The sequence below is a fragment of the Harmonia axyridis genome, chromosome 4 (assembly GCF_914767665.1).
Source record: "Harmonia axyridis chromosome 4, icHarAxyr1.1, whole genome shotgun sequence".
NCBI lineage: Eukaryota > Metazoa > Arthropoda > Insecta > Coleoptera > Coccinellidae > Harmonia > Harmonia axyridis.
The window spans coordinates 48,960,112-48,983,811 of record NC_059504.1 but is presented as its reverse complement, the minus strand read 5'-3'; the positions used below and the strand labels follow the sequence as shown (position 1 = coordinate 48,983,811).

The following is a 23,700-nucleotide window of genomic DNA, read 5'->3' as shown; positions in this document are numbered from 1 at the left end:
GAAATATGTGGAAAGTAGTAAGTGTTTACATTTATTTTTTACCAAATTTATGATCAAATTTAACAATTCGGTAGCCTTTTTGTTTCTTCGAAATATTTTATGATTTTTCAAATAATTGAATCCATTAAAGGTTACAAATTTTTAGGACTGCTGAAAAGCAATTGATTAATTCAATTGATGAATGATAATCAGGATGATGAATTTCTTGACCAAAATTCATAATCTTGAGAAACCTTCCGTTTATTTATTTCGTATATTTTCTAATTCACATATTTCCGCACTGCATATTTACTCGAAATCCAACTACTCGCTCCTTGATCTCGGATACTTCAAAATCACAACCAGCATTTTGCAAAATGAAGAATCTCTCTATCCTCTGGAATACATGTCGGCTGAACTAAAAATAAACCTGGAGACAAAAGTGATTCACCAACATGCATGACAGAACACTCGACAATATACTCACTTGTTCAGAATCAACAACCTCTCATCTCTCCGAATATAGTTTTCATTATACTCGTCTATCTCAGTTCCCTTCGCTGGATGGTACGCAAATTGGAGTCGTAGATCTGAAAAATCCTTATTTGAGACTAAAGTTCTTCTAGAAGGGATGGATATTCATCGTTTTTCACTGCCCAGACTGCCTGTTGAACTGTTGTGCATTTGTTTTTCGGAGGATAGCATGTTACACTAAAAAAAATTGAACGATATGTGAAAAAGAAAAAACCTGTTATAGCACAACGCGAAAGTAATGTTACAGAACATGAAAACCATGTAGCGTCCTTTTTTCTTCCAATCAACCCTAGCGACTGAACTGAAAATAAAAGTGGAGGACAGAAAAACAGAAGTGAAGTTAAAAGGCGAAACGTCATTAATTCAGCCGACATCTGTCTCATCTCGACATCATCTGGCCTTAGTTCGCATCAATAAACGCTAGTCGGGACTTAATGGAAATAATTTCGTATTCAGGAAGTTCTCATCTCAAACAACGTGAATTCTTAGAAACTGTTCAGTAATCAGTTGGGAAAACTAATGTTCCCTCATCAGGAATTCGGTAACGCAGGGGTGGACTGATCAGAATCTATAGCAGTAAGCAAATCGCATGAAATTCGATGGTAGATTCACAATGTATTCTGTGGAAATTGAGTTAACTATTTCTCGTTAATAATGAATTTTCATCTAGTGAGAACCAAATCGATGGGTAGGATTTGATGAAATATTTACTCACGGCATATTTATTCATACCGAATGATCAGAAACTGTGTTTATAAACCAGTAGTCCTCTACATATCAATCAGAAATAGAGTTCTATTACCATTTGCTACGCAATTTCAGTAAAACTAAGATATTAGATTTCAGCAGAAACTTGGTATTTCTGTATGGGGAGGTACAGATAAGCCTCATGAGGATGTCAATTATTCCGGTATGGCGGTATTAAACTCAATAAAGATTTATGTTTTGATTTATAAGTCAATTCCATATGCATTAGAGTATTAGACTAATTTGAAAAGTATTTGTCCTAAACATTTTTAAACGCTCGCTTGATTGCAGTGTGTTATTTCATGTTCATTAGGCCTATTTCTACCCATGAAAGAGAGTATTTAGAATCATTTTTCATTTTCTTTATCGCAATTGCTGGCGAGATTTTTTTTTTTTGGAGCTTAGTATTCTGACACTAATTTGTGTTATATCAGCCAAATACCAATATTTATCTCTAAACACATCAACCACGAGATCTAATGTACATATTTACTATAAAAATGATAATGGAATGTTTACAATGTCGAAACCGTAATATGAGTACCATAAAAGTTCTTCAGTTTAATTCAGTCCTAGTCTGAAGCGCATTTTTCGCTCTTTCCAATAATGTTCGCTGAATTCTGATAAAAATGATGGTTTTTAAGTTGAGATATATATATTTCAAGTGTGAAAATTGCCTGTAGAATCACCTCGTGATAAATTGGACACTCTGCATATTTTGTATATATTTCACAAATCAATTTACCTGCTTACTATAGATAGTCATCCGAAAAAAATGAATATTCTGATTCGATGAAAAAAGAGTAGATATTGTATTTTACAAGGTGATTTATTGGCTCAACGATCTTTGCCATATGAAAGATCGTGTAATTTAAACTACTAAACATTATAGGAACACATGTCTGATTTCAAGTTTTTGAGGAAATAAAATCTTCAAGAGTTTAATTCATTCTATTGATTTTGATTCATTTGATTCACTACTAACAAAAAAGTAACAGATAATGCGTGAATGTACTTGTTAGTTCATTGTCAGTAGGTATTCTTGCAATAACCCTAAAAGAATATGATATCGGCCTACTCTTCCGTACAGTAAGCGTACATTTTGAGGTGTAACTTATTAACTTTAATGCTACGCTTTTATTGTAATCGAACACGACAATAAACTGACCAAAACGTATTTACGCTTGTTTGTAGGAAAACTTTTTGAATCATATCAATAGATATAAATTTCACTTCTGAAGCCTTTTATTTCCTTGAATACCTGAAATCGGACACCTGTTTTCATAACTTTTTTTTTTAATTACATGATCTTTCATATGAAAAAGTTTTTCGGTGAGCTAATGAATCACCATGTATATTATAAAATGGATCCAGGAGTTCATAGGACAATGATAAACATCCAATGGAATTAATCAATCAATTTGCCAACCTGCAACACTGCCGATTTCTTCCTATTCCGCCCTGGCGCCCTCTACCCTCCTAACCTCCTTTTTTTCGCATCTCCCATCGTCCTCGCCTAATTTATATCCATTATTTATGCCCGTAATCAATAACCCCGTATCCGCGGGGCCCCCAGTGGTGCCGAAAGGAACGGCCCCAAGGAACATCACATGCATCGTAAACCCAAGGAATGCTCTGCCTCTGGAATCTCCCATTTGAAAAGCAAATATCATGGAGTCGTAAACAACCTTAATTACCCTCCTATTGCATACTACAAATCAACCGGAAGTGCGCTGCTCACACTAACAAGGGTGGTGGGCTGGTAGATGAATAACAAATGAGGGATCCACCTTCATATGTCAACAGAAGAGCCTGCCTGATACCGAGCTGTTTGATGCTGCTTCTGTGGCGTTGCTATTTTTTTTCTTGATAAGTCATTACGAAACATGTGATAATTGGAGAGGGAAATTGAATCTGTACAATGTGGAGAACGGCGTAGCAGCTCTAGTAGGGGGAGAAGTGCAACTTCGAATTACAATGATTCTGAACCTGTAAATGTGAAGGTCATATCTTTCGGTAGATAAGGTTTAATTATTTCTACCAACACAACATCGACTGAATACAAAGCACAACAGTACTACTCCTTGTTTTGAAAATTTAACAATCGCCATTGTATGAATTGGAAAATTAATCTTTATTTATTTATAACGAAGGCACATTCTAAAGATTAAATCAAGTAGTTGGCGTCTCTCGTTCTTCATACAGAGATGAAACCGTTCTATTATGTCTCTTGCCAGAAAATCATGTCGTCAATTTCTTCCTGGATGTTCGTCCTCACATCTTGTTCGCATAAACATGGGATGTTAAGAAGCCACATTGAAAGAATTCACAAAGTACCAAATCATGAGAGTAGGCTCAGAAACGAATTCAAGAAGAACCAGAATGATGATGCAAATGTCAACCATATGAAGCAAAAGTACATTCTTATCAATTCTTCCTCCATCGGGAATATATAATTTTGGTCATTCTTTCTCGAGCCAAGTTATGAGATGTGCCCTCTTCCAGGAGTTTGATGTTTCGTCCCGACATCGCTGGTGGACTCATCAGTTAGGCTATCCAGCTATCTCTGCCTTAGACACACCCTCTCTCACCATCGTGGAGAGGTGACACTGTTGCGTTGTCACGGCACCTTTAAATCTGCCGGGGCCGAAGTAGTGTGACGCGAAAATCCACAGCGCCATCTGCGAGCAGACAGAGTCATTACAGAATAGTTGGATTGTCTCAATTGATTTATCAGAATCTTGGCTCACCTTGGAGAGTTTTGAGACACATCTTCCTTTGATAAATTATACCGTTTTAATTTTGGGAAAATTCCCTTTGGAAAGAAGTGAATTAGGAATTCATTGTTCGAAGTGCAGCCTTTCCGTAGCTGCAATTCTCACTCATTCTTCATTGAAACATTTTCGATCTATTCCTCTCGTCGCTATGTGGAAACAAATTTCCTAAATTAAACATTCAGAGGACTGAATAGAGATTTTTCGGAATACCACCAGAGTTAACTTCACAACTCCTATATTCTCTTTTTCCCGAAATACGTCCCACTGGCATCAGAGAGAAAGCGGACCTACAGGATAATGGAACTGGTTTGTACTCACTTTTCACCGTTATTCCCTGGATAATCCATTCCATTACTCCATATTTAAATTGAAAACTATCCCAAAGCCTCTCTGTGTCCCAACTACAAATGCACTCGGACCGTGTGTCCAAATACGCCTGCACATTTCAATTTGTCCGAATATTAGCGAATAGCCGGGCAGGACGAGTTTGAACGATATTCATTGTTCCTAATATTGTTCAGAGTTGTCGGCATATTAATTCAAACCAAACCTGTTTCATCAGCACTTCATTATTGATTGTGAAATATTTAATGGATTCGGTCCTTACTTGGCGGAAATTCATTATAAATAAAATAAAACGAAGTAATTTCCACTATGTTATTTAATTGTTAGCAACAATTGTTTCGCCACACTGTGGCTTCATCAGGCTACATTTCTGAACTGATAAGAGTACAAAGGTTTTCGGAATCTTATATAGGAACAAAATTGACACAAAAATATTCGAAAGGGTATAAATTACAAAGTTATATTGGACCATTTACAGCCTTGTCTAACATACCCTAAGGTAAATTATGGTATTGATACTAAATTTTTTTCGTTAACTTATGTTAATAATATTTCTGAAAAGATTGCTAAATACTTGAAAACAAAATTCAATTACACAATATCCTTCAAAACAAGTAACAACTTAGAGATGTTCATTAAAAACAATAAAGACAAAACAGATAAAGAAACTAAATCCGGTGTCTACAAGTTAACCTGTAATGATTGCCCTATGGTTTATATTGGACAAACAGGAAGATCGTTCAATAAAAGGATAAAGGAACACCAAAAGAGTTATACATCTGATAGTTCGTTTTCAACCTACGCGAATCACTTAAAAGAATGGGACCATACCTTCAATAATAACTTTAAAATTCTTCATTTAGAAAACAAGAGCTTAAGACTAACACTCTTAGAATCCCTGGAAATAAACAGGTATAATACCCAAAATATTCTGTTGAACGAACAAACGGATGTAAACTCATCCCCTTTATTGAATTTCTTCCGATAGTTTGGAAATCCCAGGCTGTAAATGGTCCAATATAACTTTGTAATTTATACCCTTTCGAATATTTTTGTGTCAATTTTGTTCCTATATAAGATTCCGAAAACCTTTGTACTCTTATCAGTTCAGAAATGTAGCCTGATGAAGCCACAGTGTGGCGAAACAATTGTTGCTAACAATTAAATAACATAGTGGAAATTACTTCGTTTTATTTTATTTATTGTGAAATATGTTAACCAGCTTTAATCTGAATTCACACAATTTATAAAAGCCGCAATATGAGCAGCAATATACTTTTTTTTTGGTTACCACATAAAAAAAACAGGGAAGAGTGCTAGTTTCTTTTCTTGCTTGAATATATAGGCCCGGAATAAATATAGTTCAACATGATTTATAATTATTGTCTCTTAACTTAGTACTTAGCTGCAAGAGATGCTTGTCAATAATTCGTTGAGCTAAATTTGTTGCTTTTCGAAAAATTTATAGAAAAGCGTTTCGTCTATTGATAAAAACACAGCTTTTGATGGAAAAATACTGTGCAAACTGATAAATGGCATGATTAGTGTTATTCAGACTCTTCTTCATCGACAACAACAGTAAAAATTGGTCAGGGAAAGAGACTTGGCTAAAATGAACAAGTGATTGCTGAGTTTGAAGACTAATTCGCCTATTTCACTTTTGAAGTAGACTACTTTGACGATTAAAGTCCAATTTTCAAAAAAAAAACATGTGTGTTTAATGGAAAGACCCATGAATTAATAAGATTATTTTGGAATATGAACAACCGAATAAGTGATTTTTGATCCATCTATAATTTCATCATTTAGTCAATAATTTTTTAATTTTGAGCCTTGAACGTTCTGGAACGATAACGTTTGACCATAGAGAGAGGACGTATACGCAATTTTTACATGTCCCCAACATGGTTAGATATTATATTGAATGAAATATATATTTCAGTGATTCCCGATTCAATATACAAATTTGAATATTTGGAATCCGATATTTTTCATAATTGTCGAATTTAAAATGAGCAGAATATTTATCATCTAACTGCTGAAATTCAAGGTTGGCAACTTTTGACCTCCTAGTGTCATCGGTTGTTTCACGTCGTTTGGCGCGCTTGAAGTTTGTTTTCTGAATATCTGATATATTTAGGTATTTATTTCAATATATTTTTAGTTGATATGAAACGTTGATTCACTAGGGGACATAAGAAGTGCATTCTCACTAGGGGACATAAGAAGTGCATTCTCACTAGGGGACATAAGAAGTGCATTCTTTGTAGAGAAACTCGCGAATTGAGTGAAATATCGTATCACTCATATGTTTTCATTTCCGCGCGCTTCATGTCAAATTTCATAGTTCATGTCGGGGACAAAATTTGCTTGCTGAAAATGGCTTATGCAGAGTTTATTACTCTGAAGGTTCGACACACTGATAACGAATCCGTCTTTACCCTCATATTAACTATACGGTGAGGGGAAGGGAAGGTACCGAAAATTGATGTGTCAATCGATAATAAATTAGTAGGATCTCACCTCACCACTGAAGGGAAATATTGTTATTAATATCGTTGAGTTTTTCAATTGAATGAATACCCATTTTCTAAATCTTAACCAACCAAACGTCAAATGGATGAATTATAAAACGATAATGAATCCTATTGTTCATCAAGAGATAGTTTGAGAGGTTTGATAATTTCGGGAAAAACATGACAGACATTAGTGTTTAAGATCAATTGTAGCATCGGTTGATTGTATTTGAAAATCTGATCTAGTTTTGAGAGCATTGAAATCTTCTATACAGGGTGTTCCTAAATTGAACGTACAAACGAAAAGGGGAGATTCCTTAAGTGAGTTTAAGAAAAAAAAGTCCCATAAACATTGGGTCGCAAACGTTTCGTTTTCGAGATACAGAGTGTTGAAGTTTGAATTTTTTTCAAGTTTTTTTCTCATAGTATCTACACTTCACAAGATATTCAACTGAAATTTGGCATAGATATTACATTTGAGAGTTCTCACCACGTGACATGGCAATTTCGATAGAAGATCTACAGGGTGATATTTTTTCTGGAACACTGCCACCTGTTCTTCTGCAGAACTTTTTTTTGGTGAGCAACTGTTGATTTGAAAAAATGTAAAAAGAAGCTTTGTTCTTATACTAAACTTTTCGGTCTTCTGTAGTTTTGTCGTATCTACCAACGATTTCGAGAAAAAAAAATTTGAACGATTCTCTCGAAATTCTCGTAACTATGATAGGAAGGCCAGTTTGTAATCTGTGGTGAATGAATTCAGTGCCAGTTTTGACACATCAAATTATTATTATGAGACGAAGAACAGAAGCTTGTATAAGAGTTGGGGGAGGACATTTTCAAGATTTACTTTAGTTCAGTCCTTTGCTGTTACTCAGTTTTCTTGTTATGATTTTTTTTTTAGTTTTACGTTTCTTGTTGTAATACATTTTTTGTGTTGATTATACGAGTTGATCGAATCTTTATGAATCATCGCTACAGATCAGGAAAATTTCCTTGAAAACTGACACTGAATTCATTCTCCACAGCTTACAAAGTGGCCTTCCCATCATAATTTGGATTTTCACGAGAATTTCGAGAGAATCGTTCAAAATATTTTTTATCGAAATCGTTGGTAGATACGACAAAACTACAGAAGACCGAAAAGTTTAGTATAAGAACAAAGCTTCTTTTTACATTTTTTCAAATTAACAGTTGCTCACCAAAAAAAAGTTCTACCGAAGAACAGGTGGCAGTGTTCCAGAAAAAATATCACCCTGTAGATCTTCTATCGAAATTGCCATGTCACGTGGTGAGAACTCTCAAATGTAATAATATCTATGCCAAATTTCAGTTGAATATCTTCTGAAGTGTAGATAATATGAGAAAAAAACTTGAAAAAAATTCAAACTTCAACACTCTGTATCTCGAAAACGAAACGTTTGCGACCCCATGTTTATGGGACTTTTTTTTCTCAAACTCACTTAAGGAATCTCCCCTTTTCGTTTGTACGTTCAATTTAGGAACACCCTGTATAAAAAAACTACGGTCCACAACTTGTCCGAACGAAAATTCTCCAGAATACGGTACTGCAAACGTCAAAATTGACACAATGTGTCTACTAGATCTCCGATAGAAAAGCCAGACCGACTCTACTATGTCTGTCAGAATTTAATTGCAAATGGTCGTCGCCGTAATGAATCAAATTCGACGGTTATAGTTCCAGCAGTGGTCGGGATGTAGATCTCCTTATAAATTTAAGCAAATTGCCTAGCTTTACGACCCGGTCTTTTATCTGCAACAACGGGCGCGTTCCGCCTTTTTTACTGTTTGTTTTTCGTCATTGGGCCGCCAATCGGAATACAAATGACGTTCCGTGTCCGTTTTTTATAACGCCCGTTTTATATTCGATGATCATGGACGGTCCTCGATGGGTTAATTACACGATTTGATTGTGTTTTGATAGGTTGTCCTTTGCGTGTAATTGACTGTATGTAACGTAGATGGGGGTTTATTGCTGGCTTTGAGTTTTTGTTGGGTCTCGCCCCGTAGATGAAAGATTATTCATTGTCTATAATATACTAACTGACAAAGAAACTGACGCGAGAGGCAGTTTCCTTCTATTTCATGTTTCACTTTTTGTTCTGTTTTTTTTTCTTGATTTTTTTTTGTCTTAGAGTTTTCAATTTTTTCATATGATTATTCAATGTAAATAATGTTATTCTGCTTTACTCTACCTGGGGGATTAAGTTGAATAGCATTGCTAGACTTCGCCCCTGAGTAGAATGCATCTATCCAATTAAGGCGTTTATTATTATTATTATTATTATTGAATCCCAGGAGGAGCTTAAAATTTTTTTCGGTGAAAAATAGATAGTATAGCAAGAAGTGAAATATTTAATTTGAAGAGAAAAACCTTGAAGGTTTTTTCATGCAAACAATTTTTGTTACTTAAATATTGTAGTTTTTCGCAAGTTTTATTGAATTGTACAACAAACCAGATGTTCGAGGAGAACCAAAGTCGATGTTTAGTTGTTAAAATGCCTAGAGCACGTGTGAGCGGAATTTATGGCCAGCGAAGTGAATTTGAAAGAGGTCGAATTATTGGTCTACGGAAGGCGGGGTTGTCATTTCGAGAAATCGCTAACTGTACGAACAAAAATCCAACTACTGTTATGAGATGTTGTCAAGTGTGGTTTGATAAAGCCCAAAATCGAAGTCAGCACCGGAAGTCAAAGAAACACAAATGAAGTTCAAAATCGACGTCTAAGACTTATGGCCATTAGAGACCGATTTGCGACTACTCTATCTTTGGTTGATGAGTGGTTAGGAGAACAAGGCCATCCTGTAACTGTCCGAATGGTTTACCGCCAGATAAGGTCTTTTGGACTGCAGCATTATCGACCCCATTTTGTGTTACTTCTGACGGTAGAGCATCGCCGGCATCGATTACAGTGGTGCAGAGAAAGTCAACATTGGAATGTGGAATGGCGTCAGGTCGTCTTTTCTGATGAATCTCGATTCTCCTTGGTGCACATGATGGTCGAATGAGGGTAAGATGACGTTGGCAAGAAAGATGTGAACATCAGTTTGATGTTGATCGTCATGTACACCTTACAGTAGGCGTTAGGTTTGGGGTGCTATTGCACGTGCAAGTAGGTCACCTCTAGTCTTCATTCGAGGTAACGCTGCGTTACATCCAAGAAATAGTGGAGCCATATGTTCTCCATTACCTCATCTGGCTCGATAATCCAATATTTCAGCAAGGTAATGCCTGACCTCATGTTGTCAGAGTGAGTATAATTTTTTTCGAAGCGACCCATATGAATCTTTTGCTATGGCCGCCCAGATCCCCCAAACTCTCACCCATAGAGCATGTTTGGGACATCATGGAAATTTACCCCAGCCCTCACCGATTTTGGCAGCTCTGAGACATGAAGTACAGGTAGCTTGGGACAGTATACCTCAAGAAGAAATTATTGCATCAATGCCGGGACATTTTGGGAAGTGTATAGGTAATCGCGGTGCACGAACACATTACTAACTAATTTATTGAAAAAAGTTTCAAACCTTTCGTTTTTTTCTCCATCATTTACTCCTTGCTATGCTATCTCTGTTTTTCCAAAAAAAAATTAAAACGAAAACAGCTCCTTCTGGGTGTTGTAGTTTCGTTGTCAGTTAGTATATTTTTATGGGATGTCCTGGTAATTGACTGTAAATAACTTGGATGGGGTTTATTGCTGACTTTGATTTTCACAGATTTTCTTCAAGTGTCATCAATTTGACCTAAGGTCAAACACATCTTATAGAAAATAGAGCTGTGTCGGAATATTGACGTAGCAGGTTCATACAGAGGCGTATCAGAAAGCGACGGGTAAAGTTTTGTATACACTCATGTTAATTAACCGACTCTGAACAGATATTATAGGTAAATAATTTTAAGCCTCCTTCGAAAAAAAATTCCATAAAGTTTACTCCTTATACCACTTCAATTCGAATAATAATAAAGATAAATAGACCCTAAGAGGTAGTGATTGATTCCATTGAATGCTAACTTGTCGAAATCAATTAACAAATGAAATGAGGAAAGCACTGACGTTTGTGGTTAGCAATCCGTAAAATAACAAACAATGAAAACTGGGTCAATTGAAATTCATGAAATGTAAACAATCAACATGAAAAATATGAATGAACATGAGTCGTGACGTGTATTATGTTTATTTTTGATATTGGAGTTGTGGAGTTCATCAAATATTATTTTTAATCATAAATAACTATTTAACATTCGAAACAATCCCAGCAAAATGGTAGAATTTGTTGATTATTGGAGGGAAATTTTTATGCCCTCATCGATGATTAAATTACTACCCTGTCGTTTTTTCACATTCATTGAGCAAATTCAGCAATGTCTTGAAGTTAGGTGCTTTCGAGCGTTCGTACGCCAATTGCGGCTTGAAACCCACATATATGTATACAGTTTTGTAGTTTAAGGGCGTAATTGGCGCATGAATGAACAACCACTCACAAGTTCTTGATTTCATGACATTGATTTCGTAATTTGCTTAGAGTTTCAAATTGTTAATTCATAGGAACTGGGTGTTCCTATGAATTTACAATTTTTGTCAGTTTTGGAATATTTGGTAATTTTTCTTCGTTATTATTCTCTTGATTTTTCAAATTGAGTAATCAACATGAAACCTCGAACTAGACTTCAAATTGTCATTCTACATGCAATTACAAATTTTAAGGTATTTGCATTCTAAGAAAGTTTATGACATTTGTCCGAATCCAAAAATTTTGGACCTAATGAATAAATGATCATCAATCAGAAAGCCAAGGAACTTGAGCCGCATCCACATCCCAACCAATTATATCGAAGCCTCTCAATTACCACCCACACCATCTGGCACGCCACTGACAACTGCGACATTCCAATTACCATTGAATAATCCATAATGCGAGTGGTAGCTCTTGCCGCGTGCTCTGGATCCGACAATAAGTGATTTTCTACCCGGAAAACCTCACCGGTACTGGAATATTCATTATGTATTACTTGTGCAGAATGGCATTTCCATAATTGGACTGAAATGCCCACAGTGTATTCGAGCCGGCATAATATTAATTAAATTACGCCACCATTCTGCACGCATCATCAACTCAATTGTCATCTGGGCGTACGGAACGTGAGTCCGCCAAAAATCTTGTTACCGTCACTGGTTTCGGCGGTTCGGATAGGGGGAGTGCTAATATCGGATGCGAGACGGCATGCGGATTGGCGCACGCCACTGGCGGATTACGGGCCGACGCAGAATTTCATCTCGATTCCTGCGGTTCAGATCGGATTTGAATACCTGCAGGATCGTTTAGGCCTATTACGGTCGACAATGGAAATTTCCAAACGCGAAAAGGTTTTTAGAATCTACTTGGAATATTTTGGATAGAGTGGGTACGAACTTTTGAAAAAATATATTCAATAGAGTTTCGAAATTCTGGGATGTCAAGCCATGTTCGATTAGGGCTGCATTTTATCGCGACCTTTAGGTCTACTAACTGTGACCCAATCAGAATTGTTCTCATTACGGTACCATCTACAGCTCGCCATACAATTCCAGAGTTCACTAATATCAAATCCTCACTTTAGTCTAAAGTATATGCTTCACTGGCAAGGTAACCTATGATCAGTGTGATCAGGTGATGTGCAGTTTCTTCTTCGTGTGCACAGAATCTGCACCCGTCAGTTTCTCATAAGGCATCAGCCTCCAGTAGGAAAGCTAATGAAAACTAAGAACAAGATAATTTTGGATACATTTTCGATCCATGCCTGGAAGATTCCAGCAAGGTGTTTCTCCTCTTGAAACCTTTTCTTATGAGCGTATTTTGTTTTTTCCGGGCCAGCAAAAGGTGTCCGTGCTCTTTTGCTTGCATCTTCGTTTTTTCTGATATCCGATTGACCAGAAATTCCGACTGAAAATATCTTATCATTCTTGTATGATTAATTGAATTTCCTTCTGCAATCCCATAATACCTCATTTGAACTTTTGTTGATGACTATAGAAATGCATTGCTATGTCGAATTTCCGGTGGTTTCTTGCTATGTTCGTTTCCAGGCATCTTTCGATACTAAGTATTTAATTAAATTAGCCTAACGATAATGAGCACTTGGTGCTTGCCCCAAATATTCCACAGCCAGCCCCTGTGCACCATTCAATAGTATTTCTTCAAAAAATTTGGTGCTTTCCGTTTTCCAGTATTTCTTCCTACTTCGTAACAAAATTCTTTTTTGACTACTTTCCTGATTATTTCGTTGAGGTACTCTGTTGAGCTGTACTTGATTAGAGAGGATCAAGCTCACTTATTTATGATTCTCTTAATAGGTGTATAGTATATCCCAAGTCATTTGGGGGAAGCTAGAATATTTCGATTATACAAGGGTTGTCCAAATTTCCAGAAATTTTTTGGGACCAGTGAATTTATTGACTAACAGTTCTTTAACATAAACCCTGGTATTTAGTGGATCGCCGTATCAACTTCAAAGGGACATCTGGGCGAGCGTTTTTATGGACTAGTTCAAGTGACTTTGGATAATCTGTTTATCACTGAATGTGAAGGTGTATACGTAGAATACAATTAGATATTAAAATACTCCTTGAAAGCTATCAAAAACTACCAACTTGGTATATATGACGTCAGGGGCTTTTAAGAGATAATATTTTCATTGCCAAATAATATACTAAAATTGATTCGTGATAGAAATTCATGCGGTTATAACTCTATGGAGATGATTGAGCCAACATTTTTTTTTGAGCTAGGCTGAGTTTCGTTGAGAATATCGACGTATGAAAAAAGCGAGACAAATTTAAACGAAGTTGTCTTCAATGAAGTCAATTCCCTAATTTGAAATTTTACTGCTCTTCAATAAAAAAATTTCATTTTCAATGGTTTTAACTGATTATCAATTCAAATTGTAGGCTTTCATAGTTTTTGAGGAATACAAACAAAATAGTCAGCTTTGAACGAAATCAGAGGTTACACAATACATTTTTATGATTAAGATTAAAAGTAGGGGTTTATTTGAGTTATCCAGACAAATGAAGTTTATTGGCATTGATCAAGAGTTCACATAACATTAACTTACATATTTATATATTATTATTATTTTTTTTTTGTGATAATAATATTATTAGTTGATTTGAGGAAATGATTTGTCTCATTATTCCAGTCTATAACTGATTGATCGAAGTACTTTTTTATATGATTTTGAATCAAGATGATCGGTTACCAAGTTAAAATGAAATTCCGAACTAAATTCGTGTAGTTATCATTGTTATATGATAACTCAATTTCATATCTAAAATGATTTCTCTTTTGTTCATAAGCATTCCTCTACCTGAAACACAAGTTCACTTCCAAAATCGTTTCCACGAAACGAAATTCCACTCGGTCCGAATATCCAGCAGCACATACCTCCAAATCCCAGCAGTTCCCTCTCCCGATCAAACGACAGTAGGAACGGTTAGTGCCGGCACGTTTTCCATGACAGATCTACAAGGGAGCATTCCAAGAGCGACATTAATTAAGTCATAACAATAAAACAAAGCCGGCTAACTAGTTTCGAAGTTCGAAAATGGACAATGGGCATCAGTCCGATGAAAACGAACAAATAATGGAGCTGGATACCCGCCGGGATCGCAGGGATTTCGGACGGGGATTAGTCTGATAGGGAATTCCGGGAGTTTTCATGGTGTCGGGAATTTTCCAAGGGAATTATAAAGTCGACGGGAACGGGAGTGGAGCATCGAGAACATTACAAACATAGATAATAATAATTGAACTGATTCTGGAAATTGTAATTGGGACTCACCAGGATGAAAAAGGTTGTTTCATTTCTGTCGAGATCGTTTTTATTTTCCACTCGTGGAGAATATACATAAAGACGAAATTAGTATTATGTCGAAAACGTACCACGAATGGGCCAATGAAACACAAAATATGTATCATTCATCCAAAATTAATTTCGAAAATAATGAATTCAGAAATTTTGAACGCATATTAAGTCCCGAGTCTTAAGCATTCTCCGCGAATTGTATAGTTTGAAAATGGAAGTCTTGAAAAGTAATTTGAATTAGAGAGAAATCAATTGACCTATCATAAAAAAACGTTGGTTGCTAATACGTTTCAATCGGCTCATCGAGATATTCAATCCATGACATGACATTCTACAAATTTTATTTTAAATAGGTTTATAATTTTTCACACACGAAATCCAAAGAACTTCTAAAATCAAGTAATCAAACAAGTTGAAATGAAATTATGATTAAGTATAAACTTAGAATCAAAAAACCTGGCACACATTCGAGTTGAAGGATGTCTACTGCAGGTTTCTAGATGGCTGGACTGAGGAAGGTACTTTGAGCCTTGCGTTTCGCAGGCAGTTCTACGCCTCTGGCTCCGACCCAGGAATAGTCGCCAAGTCACCTAAAAAAAATGAGGAGGAAAGTACCAAGTTTGGTATCATGGTCAACTACTCCTTAACTTTTCCTGAGGCGAACTACTTTAGTATGCGAGTTGGTTTTGTCTATTGTATATCTTGGGCTCTGTGCAGCAACAACATCTGCTTTTCGAAGACGGATCCAACTTGCATAGAGTAAGTGTGGCAAAAACCCAGCTCATCGGAATGTCCGTAACATCACCATGACGAACCAGAAGAATCTCCCACCAACTCTTGTTTTTTCATATCTTTTTATGTATGCACGCGAGATGCCTCATCCAAAAAAACTTCTATCTCAATGAAATTGAACCAGACCAAAGCCCCTCAACCATGGTTTTGGTCACTTCCATCACAAGACGGAATGATTTTTAGTCCAGAGTAGACCTGAGGTTCAGTGAAGGCACGTTAGATCTCCACTACGTTAAGCGTAGATCACGAAGGAGTTACTCGATAAAAAAAAACACAATACAATCGATTGAGGAAGACGTTTTATAGAGCTGTTATTATTATTATAATATTATACTGAGAGAACGTGCCGAAAGTGGTTCCAACGCTTCAAGAACGGTGATTTTGACGTCGAAGGCAAACATGGTGGTGGAAGGAAGAAGGTTTTCGAAGAGGCAATATTGGAGGCTTTACTCGATCAAGACTCATGTCAAATGCAAAAAGAATTAACAGGGTCATTAAGAGTGACGCAAAAAGTGACACAAAACGCCTGAAAGTCATAGAAATGATTCAGAAAGAAGGACATTGGGAGCCGTACGAGTTGAAGCCGAGAGATGTTGAACGGCGTTTGTTTGCTTGTGACCAGCTGCTTGTAAGGCAAAGACGGAAGGGATTTCTGCATCTTATCGTGACTGGATACGAAAAATGGGTTCATTACGATAATCCCAAGCGCCGAAAATCATAGGGATATCACCAGTACTTGGTTGGACCAGCTCGGCGTAATGTATTACGTTGAAATGGGAAGTCCTACCCCCCGACGTATTGTCCAGACGTTTCTTCCTCGGACTATCACTTGTTTCTATCAATGGCATACCTGGCTGACCAGCACTTCCGGTCTCATGAAGAAGTAAAAAATCGAATCGATTCGTGGATCGCTTTGAAAGATGATCAGTTTTTTCAACGCAGGATTCGTACGCTGCCCGAATGATGGGAGAAAGTAGTGGCCAGCGATGAACAATTATTAAATTATAAATGTATATCCAGTTTTTTACAATAAAACCTCCAATTTATGTAAAAGAAACGGTGAAAGCATAGTTGTACGCCAATGTTTCTGTTTCGAACAGGTTATGTTCATATTGTTCATAAGATTCTAGGAAGGGCAATAACCATATGCCTTCTTTTCTCATTCGCTATGGAAATAACCATTCAACCATTCAACTCCCAAAACGGCAGAAAGAAGGAAATAGATAACGATTTCACGAAAAGCCTGAAAGATACCAGACAGAAACTAGCCGAGAAGATGCACCACTAGCCATAGTGAAGTTTTATGGACCGATTCGTTCCCAAGCCACCGGAACCCCATCAATTCTGATCAATCAGGCGCTGTAACTAAATTTTACGAAAGCACCTTGCCGCCCCAGCCTCGTAAATAAGTGAGGAGAAGGGATCCGTGAAGTTAAATTAGTATAAGATTTGTGGTTTCACTGAAATGGCCGCTATAAGCGATCTTGAGACCTGTGAATTAATAATAAGGCCTTTACTGTCTTAAAATTCAAGACCGAGGAGTTTCGGTGTTACAAGAAGCTGGTACTCTTGCGTTATTAGTTAAATAATGAGAGCTATTACCAGCAAAGGATTCTCGGCCTGCATTATACATCAAGCAATTCGGTACGTCACTTAGACTGAATAGCAAACTTATTTTATTCATCCATTTTACTCGACGTGCTTCAGATGGAATGGTAGGCTTGAATTTTTTATGTTTCCCTAGCGACTGGACTTTGCGGTTCACTCCGCTTGGGTTACTTGCTTTTTAATCATTTGTTTCATCAACGTTAAAACATTACCCTCATATTGAGTCTTCCTTAGAACAGAGGTATCGAACTAATTTATCATTTATGAACAAAAGTACATGGGACTTTCGGAGTTGATAATAAGAGTATTGAGCTTTAAATATGAGAAATGTTATGCACCATTAGTGTTTAGTACCATTTTTTTGTCATTTTCCCACTGAATCTATCGTTAGGGTTGCCACACAATGAATTGTAGCAACACCGAGATCAAGTGTTGTATCGAAAGAATTTTATCCAGAGAAATTTACACATTTAGAGTGATAGTTAAAAGGTCGTTTTGATTTTGAGACAGTTTTTTCTTCGGCGAGGAACTGATCTCTGACTCCGATTACTTGTAAACCTCTTAGTTCGAGAAAATTTGAACTCAAAATTTGAGGAAATTCAGTTAAACTTGAAATCGTTATATCTCCCGAAATATTTGTCAGGGACTCATCGAATAAAAACGTTTTTTTTTAATGAGAGCTCCGATCTAGGAAACGATGAGGTTTCAAGTCCGTATCTTCGTCCAGAATTCTAACATCGCTCTTCGATTTCTTGTAGAACTCACAGTTCGAGAATAGTTATTTATAATACAGGTGCAGAAGGCATTGATATTCTTCCACGAGTTCAAAATTCAAAAACGAGCCACGAAGTGGCGAGTTTTGGAATGAACGAGTGGTAGAATGAGCCTTCTGTACGAGTATTATACATTATTTTCTCTAATTCATTGCATTTTCATTGAAATTAATGAAATATTTCCATAAATATAATTTAGTCATTTTTGCATTGAAAAATGTTGGTTGGCAGAACTGATTTCTTTAAGGCAATTTGATGAATTGACAGATAAAGCCGTAGCGGAAAGTTCGGGGTGCCAACATAGAATAATGAAATATAACCATGAAAACTGTGCGTTTCTGATATATTCTCGCACGATTTTGTTCTACAAGATGTGGAAGAATGAACGGAATAACCACAGAATTAGAGAAAATTTGATTCTGAAATTTGCGAAAAATCAGTAAAAATTGAATCTCTATAGAAATATCGTTATATTTTGGGAAATAGTTGTCACAGACCCCTCAAATTAAAGCTTTTTTTGAAATACAAGCTCCAATTTAGAACATGTTGAGGTTTCAAATCCGTATCTTGTATCCAGAGGCGGCGGCCTCGTGACAATTATAATTTTTTTTTAAAATTCCATTCTATAAAATTGCTGAAATAATGGACTAATCGTCCAACTGTAAGCATTTTCCTATTCTACCGTGATCGAATCAATCACTAGGGTGGTGAAAAATTCTCAAGAAGGTACTTTTAATTTTTTTCAAAGAAAAAATTTTTCAAGGTCTGAGGTATGGAAAATCCTAGCATAATTTTTCGATATAAGAATTTCCGAGCGAGTTCGTCTAATTAGGTATCATGAATTCTAACACCGCTCTATGATCTCTTGAAGAACTCACAGTTAGAGAAAATTTGAACCAGAAATCTGCGGAAAATCAGTTGAAATCGAATGCCTATACAAATATCGTTATCTGTCCAGAAATATTTGTCGCAGACCCCCCCAATACAGAATGTTTTTTGAAATACAAGCTCTAGAGCTCTAGGTCTAGAACATTTTGAGATTTCAAGTCCGTATCTTGCTTCCAAAAGAGGCGACAGCCTCGAGACAATTATCAATTTTTGTTGTTGAAAATTCCAGTTTATAAACTAAAATTTCTGAAATAATAGACTAATCGTCCAACTGCAAGTATTTTCGTGTTCTACGTGATCGAATCAATAACAAGAAAGGGACAAAGTTCCCATGGTGGAACTTTCCTCCATCCTTTTTCTTACGTTTGCGATTCAGCATAGAGTGCACCTAACATTTTCATGTACAAATAGAACAACACGCCTACACATAAGTATGTTATTTCTTTATGATCCAATCCTAGAAGAACTTTACATCGAATCCCACCTCCAACTATCCTCCGAATGATGAAATGTTGGAAGATATAAACCTTTATGTAGGAGCGTTCCTTCTTAACGGGATTTCTCCGCTTATTCTCCAGACGGACTAGACACCAAGGCCTCCGGGTTGCCGATCCAAAATTCATGCCCATCTTTCGGCAGCGCATTGTATCTTGTTCGACCTAGGGCCCGATTCCAAGGGAGCGATAAGGATGAAATATACACACGTATCTCGCGTATTTCCCGGAATTATGTCCTTATTTCCAACGATAGTGGTTTGCGAGGTATTCTCGAGCATTTCCGCGCAGGAATGAGGTCCTCTAAGCTACTTAAATATGAATAACGACCGAGGAAAAAAACAGGCGGTGTTGGTCGGGGCTCACAGTTTGAGGAATTGGAGTGCATTCGCAGGAAACAGGATGTGGGTGCTCCCTTGGCATTATATTACTCTCTATAGGAGCTTCCGCTGTTTCGTTGGACGGATTTCGTCGGATGAGAGAACTCGGCGGATCGCATTTTTCGATCGAGTGGGTGTTCACGAAGGTACTTTTTGTGTATCTGTATGTAAGGTTCAAGGGGGGGTCAGCTTAACTGCGGTCATTGACAACAAAATATTCATATGTAATTGGAAATCTTCAACTTTCTTTAGCACAAACTATGAAGATTTCACCCAAATCACCTAGATGAAATGTGTCTCAAGAACAGGGCGTTTTATTTCAAATCCGTTCATTCAGCCATACCTCGTTGAACAGATACGAGCGGAAATATCCCAGTTTTACATATTGTAAAAGGTGTTTTTTGGCATAACTCTTCAAGATGGCGACCGATTCAACAGCTGTCAAGTGATTTATTCTCAGTTTGGTTTGGCAATTCATCGTGAATAGACTCACGCCTGAACAACGCTTGAAAATAGTGCAATTTCATTTCGAAAATAATGGTTCTGTGCGGAATACGTATCGCGCACTACGTCCATTTTGTCGTCGACAAAATCGTCCATCAGAGCAGTTAATTCGATGAACCATGGAACGTTTTCGCACCACGTTTACTCTTATTGATAACTCGCATCCCAAGAGACGCCGTACGGTGCGTACAGACGAAGCTATTGCTGCATCAAAAACGCTGATGGCCAGAACGTTACAGTCAATGGTGATTGGTATAGAGCCATGATTACTAACTTTTTCATTCCTGAATTTAACAACCATGATGTCCAGGACCTGTGGTTCCAACAAGACGGCGAAATATGTCACACAGCTCGTGCCACAATCGATTTATTGAAAGACACGTTTGTTGACCGCCTAATTTCACGTTTTGGACCTGTGAATTGGCGTCAAAGATCTTGTGATTTAACACCGCTAGACTACTTTCTGTGGGAGCTATGTAAAGTCATTGGTCTATGCGGAGAAGCCACAAACCCTTGACCATTTGGAAGACAACATTCACCGTGTTATTGCCGATATACGGCCACAAATGTTGGAAAAGGTCATCGGAAATTGGACGTCCAGATTGGACTACATCCGAGCCAGCCGTGGCGGTCATATGCCGGAAATCATATTTAAAATGTAATGCCACAAGATTATTTTGCGGATAAATTAAATTCATGTCAGTCGAATGATCCATCGTTGTTTTATTGCAATTTAAAGTTCTATAGCTTCTACAGGGTGTCCCATAAGTGGCACGTCACAGTGACACCAGAGGTAGGTCAGCTAAAGAGGGACCTAACCAGCCTAACATGACCCCAGTAAAAGTTGCATGGTTTTCGAGTTATTACCAAATTACGTTTTTTAGTGAATTTTCACCTTTTTTAACATTGTCAGGGTCAGAATTCTGCTGGAATGCTCTCGAAGCTTATTTTTTTTGTTGTAATGGAATCTTAAATAGTTATTTAAGATGACATGAGTATGATTCTGTCAAAAAGTTATGTGGATTTCCGTAAATTAATGGATAAATCTTGATTTCAATTGCTAGCAAAACGAGAACTTCGACTTTGGACACCTGCTGTGAAAAAAAATCCTTGAAACAAAACGAGCAAGTAACATCAAAAAATTGGGCATTTTAGACAGATTTAGAAATGGTACAATACACGAATCTTATGCCCATAAAACTAGGTATTTTCATCATTTTACCGATGCCCTACTTAACTAAGTTGAAACTAGGAACCCCGCTATCAGGTAATTTTGCCGCTTGCTATGACATTACATTTGATACCGGGCTTTGTTATTATTTGTTAAAGTCACAATAGGGAAAAAGATGGATTAGGGGAAGCGAAAAAGGAATATTATTGAAAAAAAAGGTAAATTAATTAAAAACAGACTTAACTTTCGATTATTTATTTAATTCTCAAATCTAACTTACAGTAAATGTTCAAACTGTTTCCCTCGGACTCTAATGCATAAATGACACCGTTTTATAAAATTACGATTCAATTTTCTTAAACTAAAAAAAGGTAAAATTTCCAATGAAGTAATCATATCATACGATATTAACTATTTATACGGTCAATGTATCAGCAATAGGAAAATGCCATCCACACGACCGTTGTCAGACAGAAGGTCTCCACGCCATTACGTAGGATTCATAATCGAAAGTAACCCAAGGAGAATGATTGTCATCAAGGGAGGATAGCGATATACCGGTTTCACCCTTATTAGGGATCATCAGTACCGCATAACCCTACCCAAGATGACAAACAAACGAAATAGCAGGCATCTTATTGAACGCTGGCAGTCGCTAGTCAGTATGAATTACTGCAGAGCGCCACCCAGCGGACAAATAACCTAACTACCTCCTCCATGAATACCTCGAAAAAGCAGAATCCCACGTCAACAAGGAAAACCTTCCGTAATTAGCCTAAGCGACTTTCATCGAAATAATAATAAATAAAACGGCTAACATTTGGAAATACTTGATGAAAATAGGTAAAATTTCCAATGAAGTAATCATATCATACGATATTAACTATTTATCCGGTCAATGTATCAGCAATAGGAAAATGCCATCCTATTTTTTTTTACCTATTTTCATCAAGTATTTCCAAATGTTAGCCGTTTTATTTATTTCTTAAACTAATTGTAAACTAAGTGTATGCAAAACCAATAAGGAGCGAGGAAGAATTGCGTGAACGCGTATTCGACGCAGCCCGGACCATATCGGAAATTAGTTTAAGAAAATTGAATCGTAATTTTATAAAACGGTGTCATTTATGCATTAGAGTCCGAGGGAAACAGTTTGAACATTTACTGTAAGTTAGATTTAAGAATTAAATAAATAATCGAAAGTTAAGTCTGTTTTTAATTAATTTACCTTTTTTTTCAATAATATTCCTTTTTCGCTTCCCCTAATCCATCTTTTTCCCTATTGTGACTTTAACAAATAATAACAAAGCCCGGTATCAAATGTAATGTCATAGCAAGCGGCAAAATTACCTGATAGCGGGGTTCCTAGTTTCAACTTAGTTAAGTAGGGCATCGGTAAAATGACGGAAATACCTAGTTTTATGGGCATAAGATTCGTGTATTGTACCATTTCTAAATCTGTCTAAAATGCCCAATTTTTTGATGTTACTTGCTCGTTTTGTTTCAAGGATTTTTTTTCACAGCAGGTGTCCAAAGTCGAAGTTCTCGTTTTGCTAGCAATTGAAATCAAGATTTATCCATTAATTTACGGAAATCCACATAACTTTTTGACAGAATCATACTCATGTCATCTTAAATAACTATTTAAGATTCCATTACAACAAAAAAAATAAGCTTCGAGAGCATTCCAGCAGAATTCTGACCCTGACAATGTTAAAATAGGTGAAAATTCACTAAAAAACGTAATTTGGTAATAACTCGAAAACCATGCAACTTTTACTGAGGTCATGTTAGGCTGGTTAGGTCCCTCTTTAGCTGACCTACCTCCGGTGTCACTGTGACGTGCCACTTATGGGACATCCTGTATATTGCTGTTTTAAGTATCGGATCGAATATCCTTCTTAAATATCATAATTTTTTTCTAATCAATGAATTTATAATACCCTAGATGTTACTACGTTGTTTATGTTAAACAAAAGATGTTTTTTACTGAATGCAAAAGTTTCAAATCGTTTCCGGTGGTTTTGTAGTGATTTTCCTTGAGATATTGTTGTATTCTTTTCCGTTCATTTCCCTAGATATAATATACGGTTCACATGGTTCAGTCCAATATCACCTTTTTTTATTGAATCCCATAGTATCCGATTCAACCTATATGAAAATATTGTTCATTCTATTTGAAATTGTGGATTTATGTTTTCATCAATCTCAATTTCTCAATACAATTTCTGGTTTTTTTTCCTTCGATTTTTTTCCAGAGATATAATAAACGAAATCCGAAGCCGTCAATTAAGATACGCTCGAATCTATTTTCGTATTCCCATTCGC

At 36.6% G+C, this 23,700-nt stretch overlaps 1 protein-coding gene across 5 annotated transcripts in view; it reads left to right on the top strand.

The window, feature by feature from the left end:
• Window positions 1-23,700, top strand: part of LOC123679358 (neuroligin-4, X-linked-like) — a 447,908-nt gene that overhangs the window by 177,092 nt on the left and 247,116 nt on the right. The window lies entirely within an intron of this gene.